The sequence below is a fragment of the Halichoerus grypus genome, chromosome 11, assembly GCF_964656455.1.
Source record: "Halichoerus grypus chromosome 11, mHalGry1.hap1.1, whole genome shotgun sequence".
Classification (NCBI taxonomy): domain Eukaryota; kingdom Metazoa; phylum Chordata; class Mammalia; order Carnivora; family Phocidae; genus Halichoerus; species Halichoerus grypus.
The window spans coordinates 61,583,906-61,603,179 of NC_135722.1; the positions used below are offsets into that span (position 1 = coordinate 61,583,906).

The 19,274-nt window shown below is 38.7% G+C and overlaps 1 long non-coding RNA gene across 14 annotated transcripts in view; it reads left to right on the forward strand.

Moving 5' to 3' along the window:
* Positions 1–17,472, forward strand: part of LOC118540524 (uncharacterized) — a 64,105-nt gene extending 46,633 nt beyond the window's left edge. For 8 of the 14 annotated variants that reach the window (XR_013442489.1, XR_013442494.1, XR_013442490.1 and 5 more), the window contains 3 exons: positions 9,868–9,926; positions 10,831–10,992; positions 17,346–17,472. This is a non-coding gene — a long non-coding RNA (uncharacterized LOC118540524). Of the gene's footprint in view, positions 1–9,867; positions 9,940–10,830; positions 10,993–12,082; positions 13,486–17,345 lie in introns of those variants that run through there. The other 6 variants (XR_013442492.1, XR_013442493.1, XR_013442491.1 and 3 more) reach the window with 6 other exon arrangements.
* The last annotated feature ends 1,802 nt before the right edge of the window (positions 17,473–19,274 follow it).

Sequence of the window (19,274 nt, forward strand, 5' to 3'; positions counted from 1 at the left end):
AAGTGACTCTAAGTTTGCTTTAGTATCCACGGGAATGAGTCAATTAAGCCTCCAAACTCTACGTTGGGACATAGCCAAAAACTATTTTTCCAGGACACAGCCTGCGAGATTTATTTTTAATAACAGTAAAGTACTGGTTTTCTTTTCCTATTTAAAAAAGCAATACATGGTCAATGTAGAAAAATTAGAAAAGAAAACAAAGCTATAAAGCAAAATAAAAGCTATAAAGAAAAAAAAGAGAGAGAGAGAGAAACTTTTTCCTTTTTGGGAATGCTCTTTTAAAACACAGATTCCAGGGTTTTATCCTTAACCAACTGAATCAGAATATCTGGGGTGGAACCTAGAAAGCTGCATTTTTAACCAGCATGCTGGATGAACCACTGTTCTAGTAAAGACTAGCAACTATAGGGTGTTGAACTCAAGATAAATTCATCGCAAAACATACACTGAGCTTTCCGATGAATTATGTTGCTATCTAAGGTAACTTTACACCCCTTTATTGTGTGTGTCATTTGGATTTATTAGCTTCTTTTTAGGTATTCTGCCTCAATATGACTATGGAAACCATCTGAATAAAAAATTGAGACATATGATACAAGATTCTATTATTATTATTATTACAATTATTATTACTACTAGTACTGTTATTTTGATTTGAAAAGTCTTAGAGTAGTAGAAAAATAAATAATGTTACTTTTATTGAAAAGAATGAAATTGAAACGATCGTGACAAATTTTGGACAAATGGCTTTGAATACTGTGAAATATGTTGAAGTATCCTTAGATAGGGAAAGGTCACAGGGTGAAGCTAATAGCAAGGATAAAGCAAGCATACAAATACCACTAAAATAAAATGAAAAACATTATAAATGTCAAAAGAGAAACACAAGGCATATGAAAAGATACTCCACATCGTATGTCATCAGGAAAATGCAAGTTAAAACAACAATGAGATTCCACTGCACACCTATTAGAGTGGCCAAAATCCAGAACACTGACAACACTAAATGCTGGTGAGAATGTGGAGCAACAGGAACTCCTTTCAGTGCTGGTGGGAATCCAAAATGGTACAGCTACTTTCGAAGACAGTTTGGCAGCTTCTTAAAAACTAAACATAATCTGGGGTGTCTGGGTGGCTCAGTTCGTTAAGCGTCTGATTCTTGATTTCAGCTCAGGCTCCGGTCATGATCTCAGGGTTGTGATATTGAGCCCCGAGTCAGACTCTACGCTGAGTGTGGAGGCTGCCTAAGATTCTCTCTCAGCATCCTCTCTCTCAAAAAAAGAAAAAAACTAAACATACTCTTAGGATAGAATCCAGCAATCACACTCCTTGGTATTTACTCAAAGGAGTTGAAAACTTAGATCCTCACAAAAACCCACAAATGGATTTTTGTAGCAGCTATATTCATAATTGCCAAAGCTTGCAAGCAAGTGAATGGATAAATAATTTGTGGTACATCCAGACAGTGGAATGTTATTCCATGCTAAAAAGAATGAACTATCAAGCCATGAAAAGACATGGGGGACACCTAAATGAATATTACTAAGTGAAAGAAGCTAGTCTTACATACATACTGTATGACTCCAAGTATATGATTCTGGGAAAGGCAAAACTTAAAAGATCAGTTGTTGCCCGGGATTAAGGGGGAGGGAGGGATAGGTAGGCAGAGCACAGAGGATTTTTAGGGCAGTGAAACTACTTTGTATTCTATAACAGTGGATACATGTCATTATAAATTCAAACCCACAGTGTGTACCACACCAAGAGTGAACCCCAGTGTTTACTTTGGATGGATGAACTTTGGGCTTTGGATGATAATGATGTGTCAGTGTAGTTCACCAACTATAAAGAATATGCTACTGTGGTGAAGGGTTTTGGTATGGGGAAGGCTATGCATATGTGGGGGCAGGAGATATATGGGAAAGTTCTGTACCTTCTTCTCAGTTTTGCTGTGAGCCTAAAACTGCTCTAAAAAAAGCCTAACATGACATAGGGCTTCAAAGAAAAAAGAATTCTGTTAATTGTGCATTCATTCATTCACTGGACATTTACTGAGCACCTATTATCTTCCAGGTATTGTGCTAGTAAAGAGAAGGAATGTCTGAAAGAATTTTTTAAATTGAGGTATAATTGATATATAACAGTGGAAAGTTTAAACTTATTATCATTGTTTGCCAGTAATTTCTTCTGGAACTTCAAAGACTATCTGTCCAGACCTGGTAGGAAGTAGATGTGTTGTAATTACAGAATTTTATATCAAATGATAGTTTCATGAAGGATGGAGGAAAAAGAACCCTACATTTCTTGAGTGTCTACTAAATGTTAAGCATTGTGACACCAACTTTACAAACTTTGGCTCACTTAATCCTTATAACCTCCAGGGAGGTAGGTGTTTTTATCCCTAATTTACAGATAAGGAAACTGGGACTTAGGAGCTGAAATAACTTGGCTGGAGTTAAGTGGTTGGCACATCATTGAAACAAATTTTATGAATTCTGTTCTGAGTACATTAATACTGAAGTTTTAATGGAGGTTTCCCTATAGAAACAGAATAATTATGATCTCAGGATTTGTTTATAAATTTTTAGCCTTTTTAAAAATAGACTTCCCACAAAAACCAACCACAAAAGATAAAACTCTCAGAAATGCTTGATCTTTACTTAACATCCAAGGTTTTTCTCCAGGATTTATGGTTACTCCATATGCCTTGATGCTCATCTTTTTTTTTTTTTTTTTAAAGACTTACTTATTTATTTTTAGAGTGAGAGCTCGTGCCCACACAGACCTGAGCCAAAACCAAGAATCTGGTGCTCAACCGACTGAGCCAACAAGGCACCCATTGATGCTCATCTCATAATCAGATATTGTACCTGGGTTGACTGCTCTGTTTTCAGGGTTTATTTATTGAATTGTTCATCAGTGTCTTCATGAGAGAACATCAAGACAGTGACTGTTAAGCTTGAGGAAGTATTTATGTTTTCTATTATTAGGAGACCCCTAGAATTAAACTATCTCAAACACAGAGACCAGACTCCAGTTAATAGCAGATCAGGAAGAAAATGGTAGGTGTCAAATGGAAGACGACAATTCTGAACTAGCCATGTTTGAATTTGCATCACTATCCACAAACTGTCTGTATTTTAGACCTTGTGACTTTCTATGGAGTTTGGACTAATCCTACTTTCAGAATAGAAATAGATTGAAGGTGGAACATGCCCTATGAGGATAGTTTCTTAGTAGGAGAGTGTTTAGTGCTGGATGGAGAGGTTGGACATAAGGCAATGAAGTGCTGTCTGTCAGAAAGGTAGAACTTTCATCAGGAAGAGTCAAAATAGCATGATTAGGAACAGACAGGGCGAAGGCCTAAGGATCATGAGAGAAAGAATAAAAAGGAAGAAGACCCGTGTGAAGGAAACAGGACTGAACACAAAACTCAGGGTGGAAAGGGGAGTCTGGTGTTTCCAGACCTGTCCCTGTGGCTGGGACTGCCACTGCCTCTTGTGCTCAATGTTTCCTGTTTGTCCCTAGATCCACCTTCACTTTCCTTCCCCACTCTAATGCCTAGGGCTTCAGTGCCCTCCAGCTTTCAGTTAGGGTGGCATAAGGAAGCCCTAGCGTGAGAGTGGAGGGAGGGCAGGGCATTTGGCTTCCTTCTGGCAGAGCCACCTCTGGCTGGCTGAGTCCCTCAAGCAAGGCCACATTTCCTCTCTACGCCATCAAATCTACCCATTCCTCTCTCCGTCTCCTCATTTTCTTTATCCTTTTGGACCTCAGGTTGTTAACATCACTGACACTACCAGCTCCCACTGTGCTTTGTGGGGCCCTGATCTTCACATTTGTAATAGTCCCTTTTAGGTGAAAGACCTGTACTCTGAAAACTATAAAACATTGATGAGAGAAATTGAAGATGACACAAACAAATGAAAAGATAGTCCATGCTCATGGATTGGAAGAACAAATATTATTAACATGTCCATAGTACCCAAAGCAATCTACAGATTTAATGTAATCCCTATCAAAATACACAGAACTAGAACAAACAATCCTAACATTTGTATGGAACCACAAAAAATCCCGAATAGCCAAAGCAATCTTGAAAAAGAATAACAAGGAGCTCCGGGGTGGCTCAGTCTGTTAAGTGTCTGCCTTTGACTCAGGTCATGATCTCGGGGTCATATAGAAATACTATATGATCCAGTTATTCCACTACTGGGTTATTTAGCCAAAGAAAATGAAAACACTAATTTGAAAAGATATATGCACCCCTATGTTTATTGCAGCCTTATTTACAATAGCCAAGATATGGAAGCAACCCAGGTGTCCATGGATAGATGAATGGATAGAGATGTTATACACACACACACACACACACACACACACACACAGGAATATTACTCAGCCATAAAAAAGAATGAAATCTTGCTATTTTGAACAAAACAAATCACAGATGGATCTAGAGGGCATAACGGTAAGTGAAATAAGTCAGTCAGAGAAAGACAAATAGCATATGATTTCACTCATATGTGGTATTCAAGAAATGAATGAACAAAGAAAAAGGAGGAAAAAAAAAAAGAGTCTTAACTATAGAAAACAAACTGATGGTTACCAGAGAGGAGGTGGGTGGAGGGATGGGTGAAATAGATGAAAGGGATTAAAAGAAAAAGTCTCTTTGAAAATAAATCAGCCTTGATTTTGAGATTAACTCTTTCCTGTTGGGATCTTGACTGTTAATACTTCCTAGTATTCATTTTTCCTTCTTCAGAAGCAGAATGCTCATTTTTACCTGAGTTCATTGCTCCTCAGTTAAAAAAATATATTTTTCAAGTTTCCTGTAGCTAGGTGGAACCACAAGTAAGTAGAAATGATATATTGTTCTTCATATATCTTTTGAAAAGGAAGAGGGCCCACCCTCCTCTATTCCTCCATCGTGCTGTCTGGGTGATGATGTGATTCCTGGAGCTCCAGCATCTGTCTTGGAACATGAGGAGTAGGGCCACACCCTAAGGATGGTGGAATAGAGAATTAGAAGGGGCCTGGTCTCTGACTGCTTGGTAACTTGCCATTACAGCAGTAGATTACCTTTTTTACATGAGAAATAAACTCTATACTATGTAAGTCTCTATAATATTGGGTTTTTCTGTTATGGACAGCCAAACAAATACTAAGTAATGTATTTCTGGAACTGAGGTTCTATGCTATGGTGAATACATGTTGACATAACCCTTATCACCTCCTAATGTATTATTTTTTATTTCCTGTTTCCTCCCACTAGAATGTAGGTTCCTTAAGGGCAGGAACTTTGCTTGTTTTGTTGTGGCCCCAGCCCCTAGAACAGAGTCCGTCGTACAGCAGGGGCTCGAGAAATATTTGTGCAATGAATGAAAAAAACAAATGGATGGTACCTGGTACAAATCGCAGGGCTGGGTGTGCTGATGGAAGGAGCTGCACCAGAAAGTCGCACTGTTTCACTCCTGCATGCTTTTGCATGAGCTGTGCGTTCTGCCAGGAATGCCTTTTTCCCTCGTCCCCCAGGCACACTCCTACTTAAATCTGAAGTTTTAGCTTCATCATCACTTTCTCTGGGACGCTGTCCTCTATTTGGAGGCCCCTCATCTCAGATCTGTCCTTTCCTCTGATATAGCCAGTCCTGGACACGCACATGTTTCATTCAGGATTAATATTTCTGACAAGGCCTTTCCTTGCCCCCAGCAAATCTAACACTAAATAACAGCCAAAATCCCTTCTTGTGCTTGGAAACTGGGTTACATGGCTTCAGCAGTCTCTAAAACTTGGCCTCCCTGCTTCCCTCAGCCTCTAAAACTTGGCCTCCTCTTAGTTCGGTGAGAAACAGTGTAACTCATTTTTTGTTTCTCTCTTGTCCTTTGAGTCTCACCTTGATTTGCTCTAGCAAGCTAAGGAATTTAACAACACAGCCAATGAGAGGGAGTCATTATGATTTAGTGGGGAGGGTGGAAGAAGGGCAGGGATGTTTTCATGGGCCTCACCTAGAGCTATACTTAGGATCAAATGGAAAGATGGGATCACTAACTCAGCCTTGGAATGTGGTCTAGCAGCACCGATGAGGTGATAGCTACAGTCTGATTCCTCTGCGCTGGCTGCTTGCAGAGGGTCTGCGTTGTTGTTGGGAGATCGTGAGCATTTCGCACGTTTCTCCAGCGCTCCTGAGGCTTCTGTTTTCATGATCGTTGTGACTACCTTCTCCCATTTTCCCTTATGGTGCTTATAATCTCAGGTTAGTTGTTTGGACTGAAAAGTCCTCCTTTCCAAGTCACAGATGCCCCCAGGAACACTGCAACAACTATGGCGTTTAGTTTTTCAGCCTTCTCCCTCTACTCCCTTCAGACTGCTTCTACCACACTCACCGTATTCAATCTTACTTCCTCACCATTGCCCCCACTATCACCCGCACCCCACCGAGTATGCTTCCCTTGTTAATCTTAAATCATCCTCCCATACCCAGTTCTCAAGAGCCGTCTTGATTTAATTCAGATTTTCTCAAACACCTACTATCTGTTATGTAGTAAGCATTATGTTAGATTGTGGGGACACAAAGGTTAGTGAAATGAGAATGTGGTTCCTCACCCCACAGAGCCCATATTCTTGGAGGGAAGGAAGGCAGGAAAACTCATTGAATACGATGTGATCAAAGATATCACTGAGCCACACAGGAACTACGTATGCCTGGAAGAATTTAGGCCAACTTATATATTTTCTTTCTCTCTCTCTCTCTCTCTTTTTTACCCTTAGTTTGTTTATCTATTTATTTTTAATTTTTTTATTCAAGCATAATTAACAGACAGTGTCATATTAGTTTCGGGTGTGCAACATTATGATTCAACAGTTCTATACATTACTCAGTGTTCATTTCAATAAGTATACTCTTAGTTCCCAACACCTATTTCACCTATCTTTCTGGCAACCATCAGGTTGTTCTCTACATTTAAGACTCTTTTTTTTGGTTTTTCCTTTTTTTTCTTTGTTGTTGTTTCTTAAATTTCACATATGAGTGAAATCATATGGTATTTGTCTTTCTCTCACAGGCTTATTTCACTTAGCATTATATCCTCTAGATCTATCTTTGTTGTTGAAAATGATAAGATTTCATTCTTTTTTATGACTGAGTAACATTCCATTGTGTATATGTGTATATATATGTGTGTTTTTGTATATATCTATATATCACATCTTCTTTATCCATTCACCTGTCTATGGACACTTGGGTTGCTTCCATATCTTGGCTATTGTAAATAAGGCTGCAATAAACATAGGGGTGCATATATCTTTTCAAATTAGTGTTTTCATTTTCTTTGGGTAAATAGCCCAGGGATCATATCATACTTTTCCTTTTTTTAAATTTATTTACTTATTTGAGAGAGAGAGAATGCACATGAGTGGGGGGAGGGGTAGAGGGAGAGGGAGAGAGAGAATCTCAAGCAGACTCCCTGCTGAGCATGGAGGCCCATGCAGGGCTTGATCCCAAGATACAAGATCATGACCTGCGCCAAAACCAAGAGTTGGATGCTCAACCAACTGAGCCACCCAGGCACCCCTCTACTTTTCATTTTTTGAAGAACCTCCATACTGTCTTCCACAGTGGCTGTAAAAGTCTGCATTCCTACCAACAGTGCATGAGGATTCCTTTTTCTCCACATCCTCACCAACACTTGTTTCTTATGTTTTTGAGTTTAGTCATTCTGACAGGTGTGAGGTGATATCTCATTGTGGTTTTGATTTGTATTTCCCTGATGATGGGTGATGCTGAACCTCTTTTCATGTGTCTGTTGCCCATCTGAATGTCTTCCTTGTAAAAATGTCTATTTATGTCCTCTGCCAACTTATCTATTTTCTATGAAACTGTTTGAACCATTCAAGATCACTTTTATGTGTATTTTCTGGGAACTCTTATTATACTTGGAGTCACTTAGATTAGTTCCTGTTATTTTTGTGTCACAAACAGATTTAAGCCTCTGGAATTTAAGAACCACATTCTTTTGTACTCATCCATGATGCATAACATTCGCTAATACTTATTTGGCTTACTAGTTGGTTGCTTAATTTGGGGTAGAATGGAGCTGGAGAAAGAGCTTGGGTCGGAGAATCAGGCAGTGCTGGGGTCTAATTTTAGCAAAGGCATTTGTTAGTGATAGACTTTGGCAAGACATTTAGCCTCTCCGAGTCTCAGTTCTTCTTAAAATGGAGATGAGAACATCTTCCTCTCAAGTTGTTATGATTTAATTAGATAACTTAAGTGAAGTGCCTGGTTCTAAAATAAAATTCTCTTCCTTCTTCCTCCTCCTCTTTCTGAGAGGCCTATTGGGAAAGTTTATATGATCCTTTGTACCTCTTCACAGCTAAAGTGACCATATTTTTTATTTTGTTTATTTATTTATCTATCTATTTATTTATTTAGAGGAGTGGGGGGGAGGGGCAGAGAGAGGCAGAGAGAGAACCCCAAGCAGGCTCTACACCCAGCATGGAGCCCAACGCAAGGCTCAACCCCATGACCCCAAGATCATGAGCCGAAATCAAGAGTGGGACACTTAACTGACTGAGTCACCCAGGAGCCCCATTTCATATTTTTTAAAATGAAAAATGTGGACATAAGCTTTAAAAACTTTTTTTCAATTGGCAAACTTCTTCATATAAAAAGTCTTACAAAAGCATAAAAATTAAACCCTATCTAGCGACTCCTATAATTACAAGGTTGTAAGCTCCATGAGGGCAAGGATCACATCTGTCTTATTCAATATTGTGACTTGCTTATCTTATAATAGGTATTCAATAAAAATGTAAGGAAGGAAGGAATACATTGATAATGAATTAATAGGAAAAAGAAATAGAACTATTCCCAAACATCTTTTAAAAATCTTTGGATATTTAAAACTCGGACTGTCCCAAAAATTCTGGGTCAGGGACGAATGGGTGGCTCAGTCGGTTAAGCGTCTGCCTTCGGCTCAGGTCATGATCCCAGCGTCCTGGGATCGAGTCCGGCATCGGGCTCCCTGCTCAGTGGGGAGCCTGATTATTCCTCTACCTGCTGCTCCCCCTGCTTGTGCGCATGCTCTCTCTCTGTGTCTCTCTGACAAATAAATAAAATCTTAAAAAAAAACTGACTGCCTGTGACACAAACCCGTGGGCCCAGGCAGTTTGATTTAGGATGACTGGCAGTAGACGTCTGCACAGAAGCTGTTGCTCCTGACAGATCAGCGGGGCTGCTGGAAGCAGGATGGGCCCAGAAATGGCAGTTTCACACAAAGTGAAGTTTAAAAATGCCTCAAAGCATTGGGTACTATATAAGACTGATGAGTCACTGACCTCTACCTCTGAAACCAATAATACATTATATGTTAATTAATTGAATTTAAATTAAAAAATGAAAGAAAAAAAAGAAAATAGATCCCCCAAAATAAAATAAAAATGCCTCAAAATATTGATTTTGAGAATATCAGGAAGAGTGACACCCACTTAGCCAACTATTCTCTGAAAAGGAAGTGAGGCTTCTTTTTGCCTGACCAGGCAAGGGGACAGGTAGCACCACATTTCTACAGTATTTTCTAGTTTTCAAAACACTTTTATACACATTCTGTCACTGATCTCGACAGCAGCTGTGTAGATTAGGCAGTTCAATTCAATAAACATTTGAGCATTTTCTAGGTCCCATATAGTGTGCTTGGTACCATAGCACATAAGTATGAATAAGTCATTATTCTTTCTTTCCAGTAATAGTAATAATTACTCTTTATTGGGCTCTCCAGGTACTCTATTAAAAATTTTTAAACTATATCATCTCATTAATCCTGTGAAATTGGTATTATTATTTAAAAAAAATTTTTTTACTTGTTTCAGACATAAAGAAAATGATGCTTAGAGATGTGAATAACTTGTCAAGGTCACATCGTTAACAAGTAAGATTAACAAGTAAGCTAATAAGTAGATCTGGGACTCCAACCTGGGTTTACCTGACTCCAAAGCCCCTGTTCTCATAACAAGCTACCAAAACATCCTAGTAAATAATTTGGCAAACAGTTGCATCCTGCTAGAAATGTGTCTCAAATTCTATGTGAAATAAAATAGGATATATGTTATAAATTTTTTAAATTTAAATGGTCCTTGTTATATAAGAATTCCTTAGACCAACTTTTTTAGAGAGCCATTTAGCATTACAGATCACACTTTAAAATGCTTATCCCTTGAGCCAGTTACCTTAGTAATTATCAAGTGAATCTAAGTAAGCAAATATATGATAATATTTTAGGCTGGGTTCTTCCCGTGCTAGTCCCTGAACGAGGATTTCAGTGTAGGTGGTTTCTTTGGACAGTGACCCGAGTCACTGGTGAGGGCATAGGGAAGTGAGAGAGGAAAGTGATAGAAGCCATACAGGGTGCAAGATTAATTACCAGATTACTACTGAGGGCAACTGGGGCTCAATCCTACTCAGGGGGACTATACAGAATTGGCTCAGAGGTGTCTTACCCAAAAACTTGAGGTAGTTTTCCACAAATTCCCATCCATCATTGGATGGTGGGCTGCTGGGTTGTTAATGCCCTGCCCATGCCTGGACCAAACTCTCTCCTCCCACTGAGAAAGCCTAAGGCGGAGGAGTCTCGGGTGCTTGAAGTAGAAAGAGATCCCCAAGTATAACGAAACAGGGAGGGCCAAAGGAATATCTGCGGGGCGCCGACAGCATCTGTTGTAGTGTATTAATAACATACAAAGGTGTTGAATGAGTCATTGTGTAAAATTGTTAAACACAATAAACAATGTAGGTATATATATATATTTTAAAGATATTACTTATTTATTGGACAGAGAGAGAACACACGAGCACAAGCAGGGGGAGCAGCAGGAAGTGGGAGAGGGAGAAGCAGGCTTCCTGCTGAGCAGAGAGCCCGACGTGGGACTCCACCCCAGGACCCCAGGATCATGACCTGACCTGAAGGCAGTCGCTTAACAGAGCCACCCAGGCGCCCCGTAAGTACTCTTTAGAGGGGATTGGTTAAGGTTGCCTGAACAACCTTAGGACGAAGAGATGGTTTCTGTTGAGCTTTTTCGAAGACTTAGAACCAGGAGTCCTTAACCTAGTCTGGAGGGTCAGAGAAAGCCTCTTTGGGCATGTGATAGTAGCCATGCACATGATGGGGCTTGGAAATACTGAGGGGAGCAATCCAAGCAGAGGATGCCATCACTAAAGCCCTGAGAAAAGAAGAGGCTTGGAGCTTTGCCGAAGTGGCTGGAATATAGAGAACCAGGGCAGACTGGCTTCCTGAGGCTCAGGGGCAGACAAGCACTGGAGGATTAGGGACTTGATCCTGGGGGCAATGGGAAGCTTGGAAGGGTGTAAGTTTTTGCAGCAGATGTTTAGAATGATGGCTCTGGCTGCAGAATAGAGAAAGTAGGAACCTACACCGTACTGCTTGGCCTCTAAGGTCTTTGGCAAAGTGAAGAAGGTCAGGCTGTCAAGAATGTATTCCAAGATTTCCAACAGGGTGATTATTGTGGTATTTAAAACAAAAGAATGATAGATTCGTTTCAAATAATCAGAGATACTTTTAATTTTTATTACCTCACCCGGTTCAACAAAGGACTTTATTAATGCAAAGTTTTAACTGTCCAAGAGTCCCTTTGTACATTGAAAAGACTTTTTATCAGTATTGAAGTTTTTAAAAATTAATATTCAACATATTAAGATGACAATTAAAGAAACTTGGTTTTCATTATGTCTTTAAGTTAAAATAACAAATTCGATTATTTTATTTATATGCCTAAAAAATGTTACAAATTGCCTGATTAAAGTTCAATCAACTCCACTTGAGTAAATAAATCTTCATCAGACAACTAACCTTATTTACAACATAGTTAATTGCATTTCTTTAAACTTTTAAACTGCATTTGTAAACTTAGTACATTCTATTTTCTTTTGAGCACTTTAAATGCTTGATCTCATAAGCAAAACCTTTCCAAGTTCCTGAGTTCTTTTAAATATTGCAATAATATTTATGAACAGTAAAATTGTCTTGTAAGTCTAAAATCAATTACTCAATTACATTTTTTTTTCCTTAAGTAGGCTGCATGCCCAGCGTGGAGCCCAGTACAGGGCTTGAACTCACGACCCTGAGATCAAGACCTGAGCTGAGATCAAGAGTCTGAACTTAACCGACTGAGCCACCCAAGTGCCCCTCAATTACATATTTTTGTTTCAAAATTATAAAGTTATATGTCAGATTCTCTAATATACTAAATTCTGTAAAGTTACAAATAATACTTTTTAAAAAGATTTATTTATTTATTTATTTTAGAGAAAGAGAGAGAGAGAGCACATGGCAGGGAGGGGCAGAGGGAGAGAGAGAATCTCCAGCCGACATCCCGCTCATCTCGGAGCCTGACACAGAGCTTGATTCCACGACCCTGGGATCATGATCTGAGCCAAGATCAAGAATCAGATGCTTAAATTACTGAGTCACCCAGGTGCCCCACAAATAGAACCTTTTAAAAGTGACTTACTTAAATTGATGTAATATTCAGTTTATTTAAATAATACTATTCATCTCAAAACAATGAGAATTCTTTCAGCATATCATAAAAGGTATAAAAAATATTATCTGAGGCATAGTGTCACAGTTCTGGTTCAGAGGCAGATGTTCTTAGAAAAGGCTTTGGGGGCTCCTGGGTGGCTCAGTCGGTTAAGCATCTGCCTTCTGCTCACATCATGAGCCCTAGGATTGAGCCCCATGTCCAGCTCTCTGCTTGGGGGGAGTCTGCTTCCCCTCTCCCTCTGCCTGCCACTCCCCCTGCTTGTGCTCTCTCTCTCTCTGACAAATAAATAAATAAAATCTAAAAAAAAAAAAGAAAAGAAAAAAAGGCTTTAGTTGTTGAGGCCTCTGATTTGTTGCAGGGAGAGTAAAAACATTTCAAGGATGGAAATAATCAAACCATGTAAAATGTCTTACAATCAGAATTTTTCTTTGATTTAAAATGAAGTGAATAAACAGAAGCATATGAGAACCCTGGTTCCTCCGAGATCATAGGGCAGCTGATTTTTCTGGATTAATCTGTAAACACAAAAACAATTTTAAAAGTAAATACAGTTACTTGTTTGTTTATAATAGAACTCTCTCTGAAATGTTCTGGATGGTGAAGGTGTACAAGGTCATGAGTCCTAAACAGGGTGCATTCACAGACTTTTGGCAAAAAGTAACATATCTGTTAACATAAAGAGAATGAAACAAATCCTCTTTACTTTACTTTAGATTTACTTTAGAAGTAGCATGTTAATATGTTGCCGATGGGATCTAGGTGTCTATCAGCTATACCAAACTATCTCACATACTGAATCAAGGTGACTAGGAAATAATGCCCAGAAATTTACTGAGCTACATTTTTAACTTCATATTATTTCTTTTATTTCTGTAACTTCCATTTTGTAGAGATTCATTTATCTATTAAAATCTTCTATCTTTTCTTTCATTTTGTTCTTTTTTCTCCTCAATTTGTTTTTACATATTAATAATAGCTGTACAGGCATACCTCAGAGATATTGCGGGGTCGGGTCCAGACACTATAATAAAGCAAATATTGCAATAATGTGAGTCAAATGAATTTTTGGTTTCCCAGTGCATATAAAAGTTGTGTTTACACTATACTGTAGTCTATTAAGTGTTCAATAGCATTATGTCTAAAAAATGTAAAAAAATTTTAAAGTAAAAATAACTTTAAAAGTAACTTGATTGCTAAAAAGTGCTAACCATCATCTAACCTTTCAGTGACTCATAATTACTGGTCACAGATCAGCATAACAAATGTAATAATAACGAAAATGTTTGAAATATTGTGAAAATTACCAAAAGATGACACAGAGACACAAAGTAAGCAAATGCTGTTAGAAAATTGGCCTAAATAGACTTGCCCAACACAGAGTTGCCACAAACTTCGAATTTGTACAGAAGATATTATCTGTGAAGCACACTAAAGTGAAGTGCAATAAAACAAGGTATATCTGTATTAAAATCCTTTTATTTTAATTTGACGTCTGGGTCATCTTTTTTTAATTTTTTTATTTTTTTATTTTTTTTAAAGATTTTATTTATTTATTTGAGAGAGAATGAGAGAGAGAGAGAGAGAGCACAAGAGGGGGAGAGCGGGAGAGGGAGAAGCAGACTCCCCACTGAGCAGGGAGCCCGACGCGGGACTCGATCTCGGGACTCCAGGATCATGACCTGAGCCGAAGGCAGTCGCTTAACCAACTGAGCCACCCAGGCGCCCTCTGGGTCGTCTTTGGATCTGTTTCCATTGACTTTTTTCCTCTTGTTTTTGGGTCACAGTGCCCTGCTTCTTTTCAAGTCTTTTAGTTTTTAATTGATGTCAGCCATTGTTTAAAAAAAAAAACAATCCATAGAGATTGGAGTACATATTACCTCCCTGTCCTTTTGTCTGTTAGGCCTCTGGGATGAGTCACTGATCACTTTGGTCTAATCAATAGTTGAGGTGGAAAAAAAATAGTTGAGATGGTCAGGAATGGATTGCATCTTTAATTAGTCTTGACTTGAGGAAAAGATAGATTCTGTGTATATTAGAGGACTCTATTCTAGTAGCATGTTGGGACCTAAGTACCACAAGACCTTGTCCTTGCCATCTAGCCCAGCCTTCAGTTGCATGCTCTGCCGCACACATAGCAAAACCCCTGCTGCTGGGTATTCTTGTCTTTCATGACAACCCAGTGTGTGGTGGCAGAGGCACCTCGAGCTGCTCTGCTCAGCAAGGCTCAAAGCTGAGGACCCAGCCTCGGGCCAGAGCAAAGTGGCAGCTCATACTGGCCACAAACCCCTACTACTGCCACTATCCTGGTTCCCTCTTCCTCAGATAAATACCAAATCTATACAGATTATTCCAAAAGTGTTTGATTCACTTCATTGTCTCTATGTTTACCACCCAAGGGAACCTAGGTTCTTAGTTCAGCAGGATAAGATGGTTTATGGACCAGAGATGTTGTACCTTGGGCTGCATATACCCAGTCCTTATTCTTGAAACATTAAGGAGCTTATTGAGCTCTTTAAAAATTATATGATTGAGGGGCTCCTGGGTGGTTCAGTTGGCTGAGCCTCTAACTCTTGATTTCGGCTCAGGTCATGATCTCAGGGTTGTGGGATTGAGCTCTGCTTTGGGCTCCATGCCCGGCATAGAGTCTGCTTGGGATTCTCTCTCCCTCTCCCTCCCCCCCACCCCCTCCCCTGTGCTCAGACTCATTCTCTCTCTCTCTCAAATAAATAAATTAATTAATTAAATAAAATTATATGATAGATTGAATTATTGTTCCCAATACTTCATGACCTTCCTACATTGGAATTCTACGTTCATGTTTTTTTTTAAGATTTTATTTATTTATTTGAGAGAGAGAGCACATGAGACAGGGGAGGGTCAGAGGGAGAAGCAGACTCCCTGCTGAGCAGGGAGCCTGATACAGGACTCGATCCTCGGACTCCAGGATCATGACCTGAGCCGAAGGCAGTCACTTAACCAACTGAGCCACCCAGGCGCCCCTCTACATTTATGTCTTTGTCATAGGACTTTTCAGTGTCTCCCACTAGAGGAGGCAGAGGACATCTCTCCTCACCCCAAATGATGACATGCTTGGCCTTTTAACTTGTTTTGGTCAATGAGATATGGGCCAAAGTAACGAGCGTGCCAGTTCCAGGCCAAAAACCTCAAGAGGCATCTTATGTTTCTGCTTACTCTCTTGGACTCTAGTTACTCCTAGAACATGTCCCAGGTAGCTACTGGTCCAAGGAGAAGGAAGAAACATGCGGAGCAGGCTTGCACCCAACCAGCAGCCTGGAGTGGAGTCAAGCCTAACTGATTCCACGCTAGCCTTGTAGAGCTACATCCAGCCTATGGACCTGTGAAAGAGGAAATACATATTTGTTGCTAAAATCCCCTGAGAGGGGCCGCCCTGGTGGTTCAGTCGATTAAACATCTGACTCTTGATTTCGGCTCAGGTCATGATCTCAGTGTTGTGAAATCGAGTCCCCTGTTGGGCTCCACACTCAGCGGGGTGTCTGCTTGAGATTCTCTCTCTTCCTCTCCCTCTGCCCCTCTCCTCTGTGTTCTCTTTCTAAAATAAATAAATAAATCTTTAAAAATAAAAGCCCCTGAGAGTTTAAAGTTGTTTGATATGCGGCTAAACTGTTTCAAACCAATGGTTAGTATTAGACATTTTTATAAAGTTTAATGCTGATTTGGCTCTATGAAATTTTCTAATTTGTCTAAGGTTTCTTTCTGGATCAGGTTGCTCATCTATTTGCTGCATGATTGAATTGGACATTATTTTCAGACACTTGTTTGCTTATCTCTTTGTTTGTTATGGTCAGTCTAATAACAAATCTAAAATAACCACAATCGGGGCACCTGGGTGGCTCAGTCGATTAGGCGTACGACTCTTGGTTTTGGCTCAGCTCATGATCTTAGGGTTGTGAGATTGAGCCCCACGTCAGGCTCTGTGCTCAGCATGGAGTCTACTTAAGATTCTTTTCCCCTCCCTTTCCCTCTCCCTGCTCCTCCTCCTGCTCACACGTGCTCTTGCTCTCTCTCAAATAAATAAATAAGATCTTAAAAAAATAATAAAAATAAAATAACCACAATTATCAGGATGTTTAGATATTGTGTATTTAATTCTAAGTCAGTTTAATAAGAGTGTGTATATTCAGAATAAAAGATTTTCAATTGTTTTACATTTTTCCGATTGCTAAAAAGCTTTTAAAATAATTATTTTACCTCAGAATAAAAAGACACTATGTATAATTTATTAAGCATCTGCCAGCCACTGTGAAAAGTATATATATCATCTTCTCCTTTAAAAACAAATTTACTTTTTTGATTAGTTAATAGTTTCATAAGGTAGAAAGTTCAAAAGGCAAAAAAGCAAGTGAAGTAAAAAGCTTCCTTCTTACCCTGTGTCCCAGGCTGCACATCTAGAGACAATTAATTTACCAGTTTTTTTTTTTTACCATATTCTTTCAGTGATATTACCTGCACATATAAACATAATATGTATTTATATGTATGGATATGTTCTATTTCCCTGACTTTTTAAAATGAATGCACTGTTAATATACTATTACAGGGTTCTGTACCTTGCTTTTATTTATTTCTTTTTCACTTAACAATGCATCTTAGAGATTATTCTATAACAACACATACAGTGCTTCCTCATTCTTTTAAAGAGCCATGTAATATTCCCATGCAGTGGTTCTCAAAATGACAGGAGGGTGTTGAGGTAGAAATTATATTTATAATAACACCAAAATGTTATTTTCCTTTTTTACTCTCACCAGAGTACAGTGGAGTTTTCCAGAGCCTACATGTCGTGTGTTACTGCAACAAAATGAACGCAGAAGCAGACATAAAAATCCAGCTGTCTCCTATTAACCCAGGCATTAAAGAGATTTACAAAAATATAAACCATACCACTTTTCTTATTGATTTTTTGTGTGTTGGAAAACAGAGTTATTTAAAAAAATATGTTGTTTATATTCCACGTAAAGGGTTTATAATTGCTATTTTTAAATGAATAAATATTTTTTATACTTTCTAAGTTTTAATTTCTAAAATGATAAACATTGATAGATGTAATCCATATAAACTAAAGCTGTTTGGGGTCCTCAATCATTTTTAAGAGTGTAACATGGTCCTGAGGCTAAAAAGCTTGAGAACTGCTGTTTTATTGCACAGATGTACCTTAATTTAACCCATTCCCTGCTAATGGACATTTCAGTTATTTTCAATTAGTTGCAACTTCAAGCCATGCCAAAATGAATACTCTTCTACATATTTTGTTTCCCACATGTGTGAGAAAATCCATCTTGTGTTCTTAGAAGTGGAATTGCTGGGTCAAATAGACTATGGTAAAGTCATACAGAAGTATATCATCTCATTTCATCCTCGTAATAACCTTATGAAGTGAGAGTTGTCATTAATTCCTTTCTATGTATAAGAAAATGGGGACTTAAAGAAGTTAGATGACTGGGGCGCCTGGGTGGCTCAGTGGTTAAGCGGCTTTCTTCGGCTCAGGTCATGATCCCAGGGTCCTGGGATTGAGCCCTACATCGGGCTCCCTGCTCAGCCGGGAGGCCTCTCTCACTCCCCCTGCTCATGTTGTGTCTCTCTCTGTCAAAAAAATAAATAAAATCTTAAAAAAAAAAAAAAAAGGAAGTTAGATGACTGTCTTAGAGTCGTCAGGCTAAGAAGCTGCTGCAGACAGGAGTGAAACCATTTTATCAGACTTTGAACCACTATTCTGAGCTATGGTTTCTCCAAGCAATACATGTACATATTCAGTGATCTGATAACAGGCTCTATTCTTGCCTTGGCCTAAATTATTTCCTGGCACAGAACAGTCTTGGAATTAGATGAACTGGGCCTCTCAAAGCAAAAGTCAGTACCAGAAAACTCCTTAAGTGATAAGAAGAATAGAGCTTTTTATTTTGACTCATAAGAATTTCAGCCACCATACAGTCTGGGAAATGAATTTTACACAGTGATGCATTTAATTAAAACTAATTCATGTAATTCTCAGAGTAAACTTTATAAACAAACCTACATGTTAAAATAACATGATTTTTATCCACTTTACCCCCCAGTGAAACTTACACTGTACTACATCATTTTCCCCTTAAACACACAAAAAAGAGAACCCTAAGTATTTTTAAAGAAATGTAATTTAATTTTTACCAAACCTGGCACTGCCAGAATTATCTTTTTGATACAAACATCTGGCCACTCTCCCATAAAAATCCTTCAGTGGACTCCCATTTCTTGTACTATAAAGCTCATAAGAGATTACTTATGATTGGTTCTTATCTTATAAACTCTCCTACACACATTTTGATCTCTTTTGAAATACAGATCTCAAAGATCTATTTCCTTTGAACAGGTCTCTTCAAACAGGTGGATATACAGTGAACCTAGTGAAACTTCCCTTACATGGGCCATAAAATTTTATATTTATAATATTGTGTTTGTTTTCTCCAACAGTATCTTCCAAATTGTATATGCTTTGAGCCCCACAAAACCTTGATCTACCTCTGGGTTGGTTTTCTTTTTTTTTTTTTCTCCTGTTTTCTTCCTTAATCTAGGTACTCCAATTCACTCCTGTCTGATTTAGATGCTTCTTTCATGCTCCCAGTCTATGCTGCTATCTTTTCACACTGTATGGTATGACTCTTGTCATCCTGTATGGTAATTGTTGGTTTAATTGTTTATTT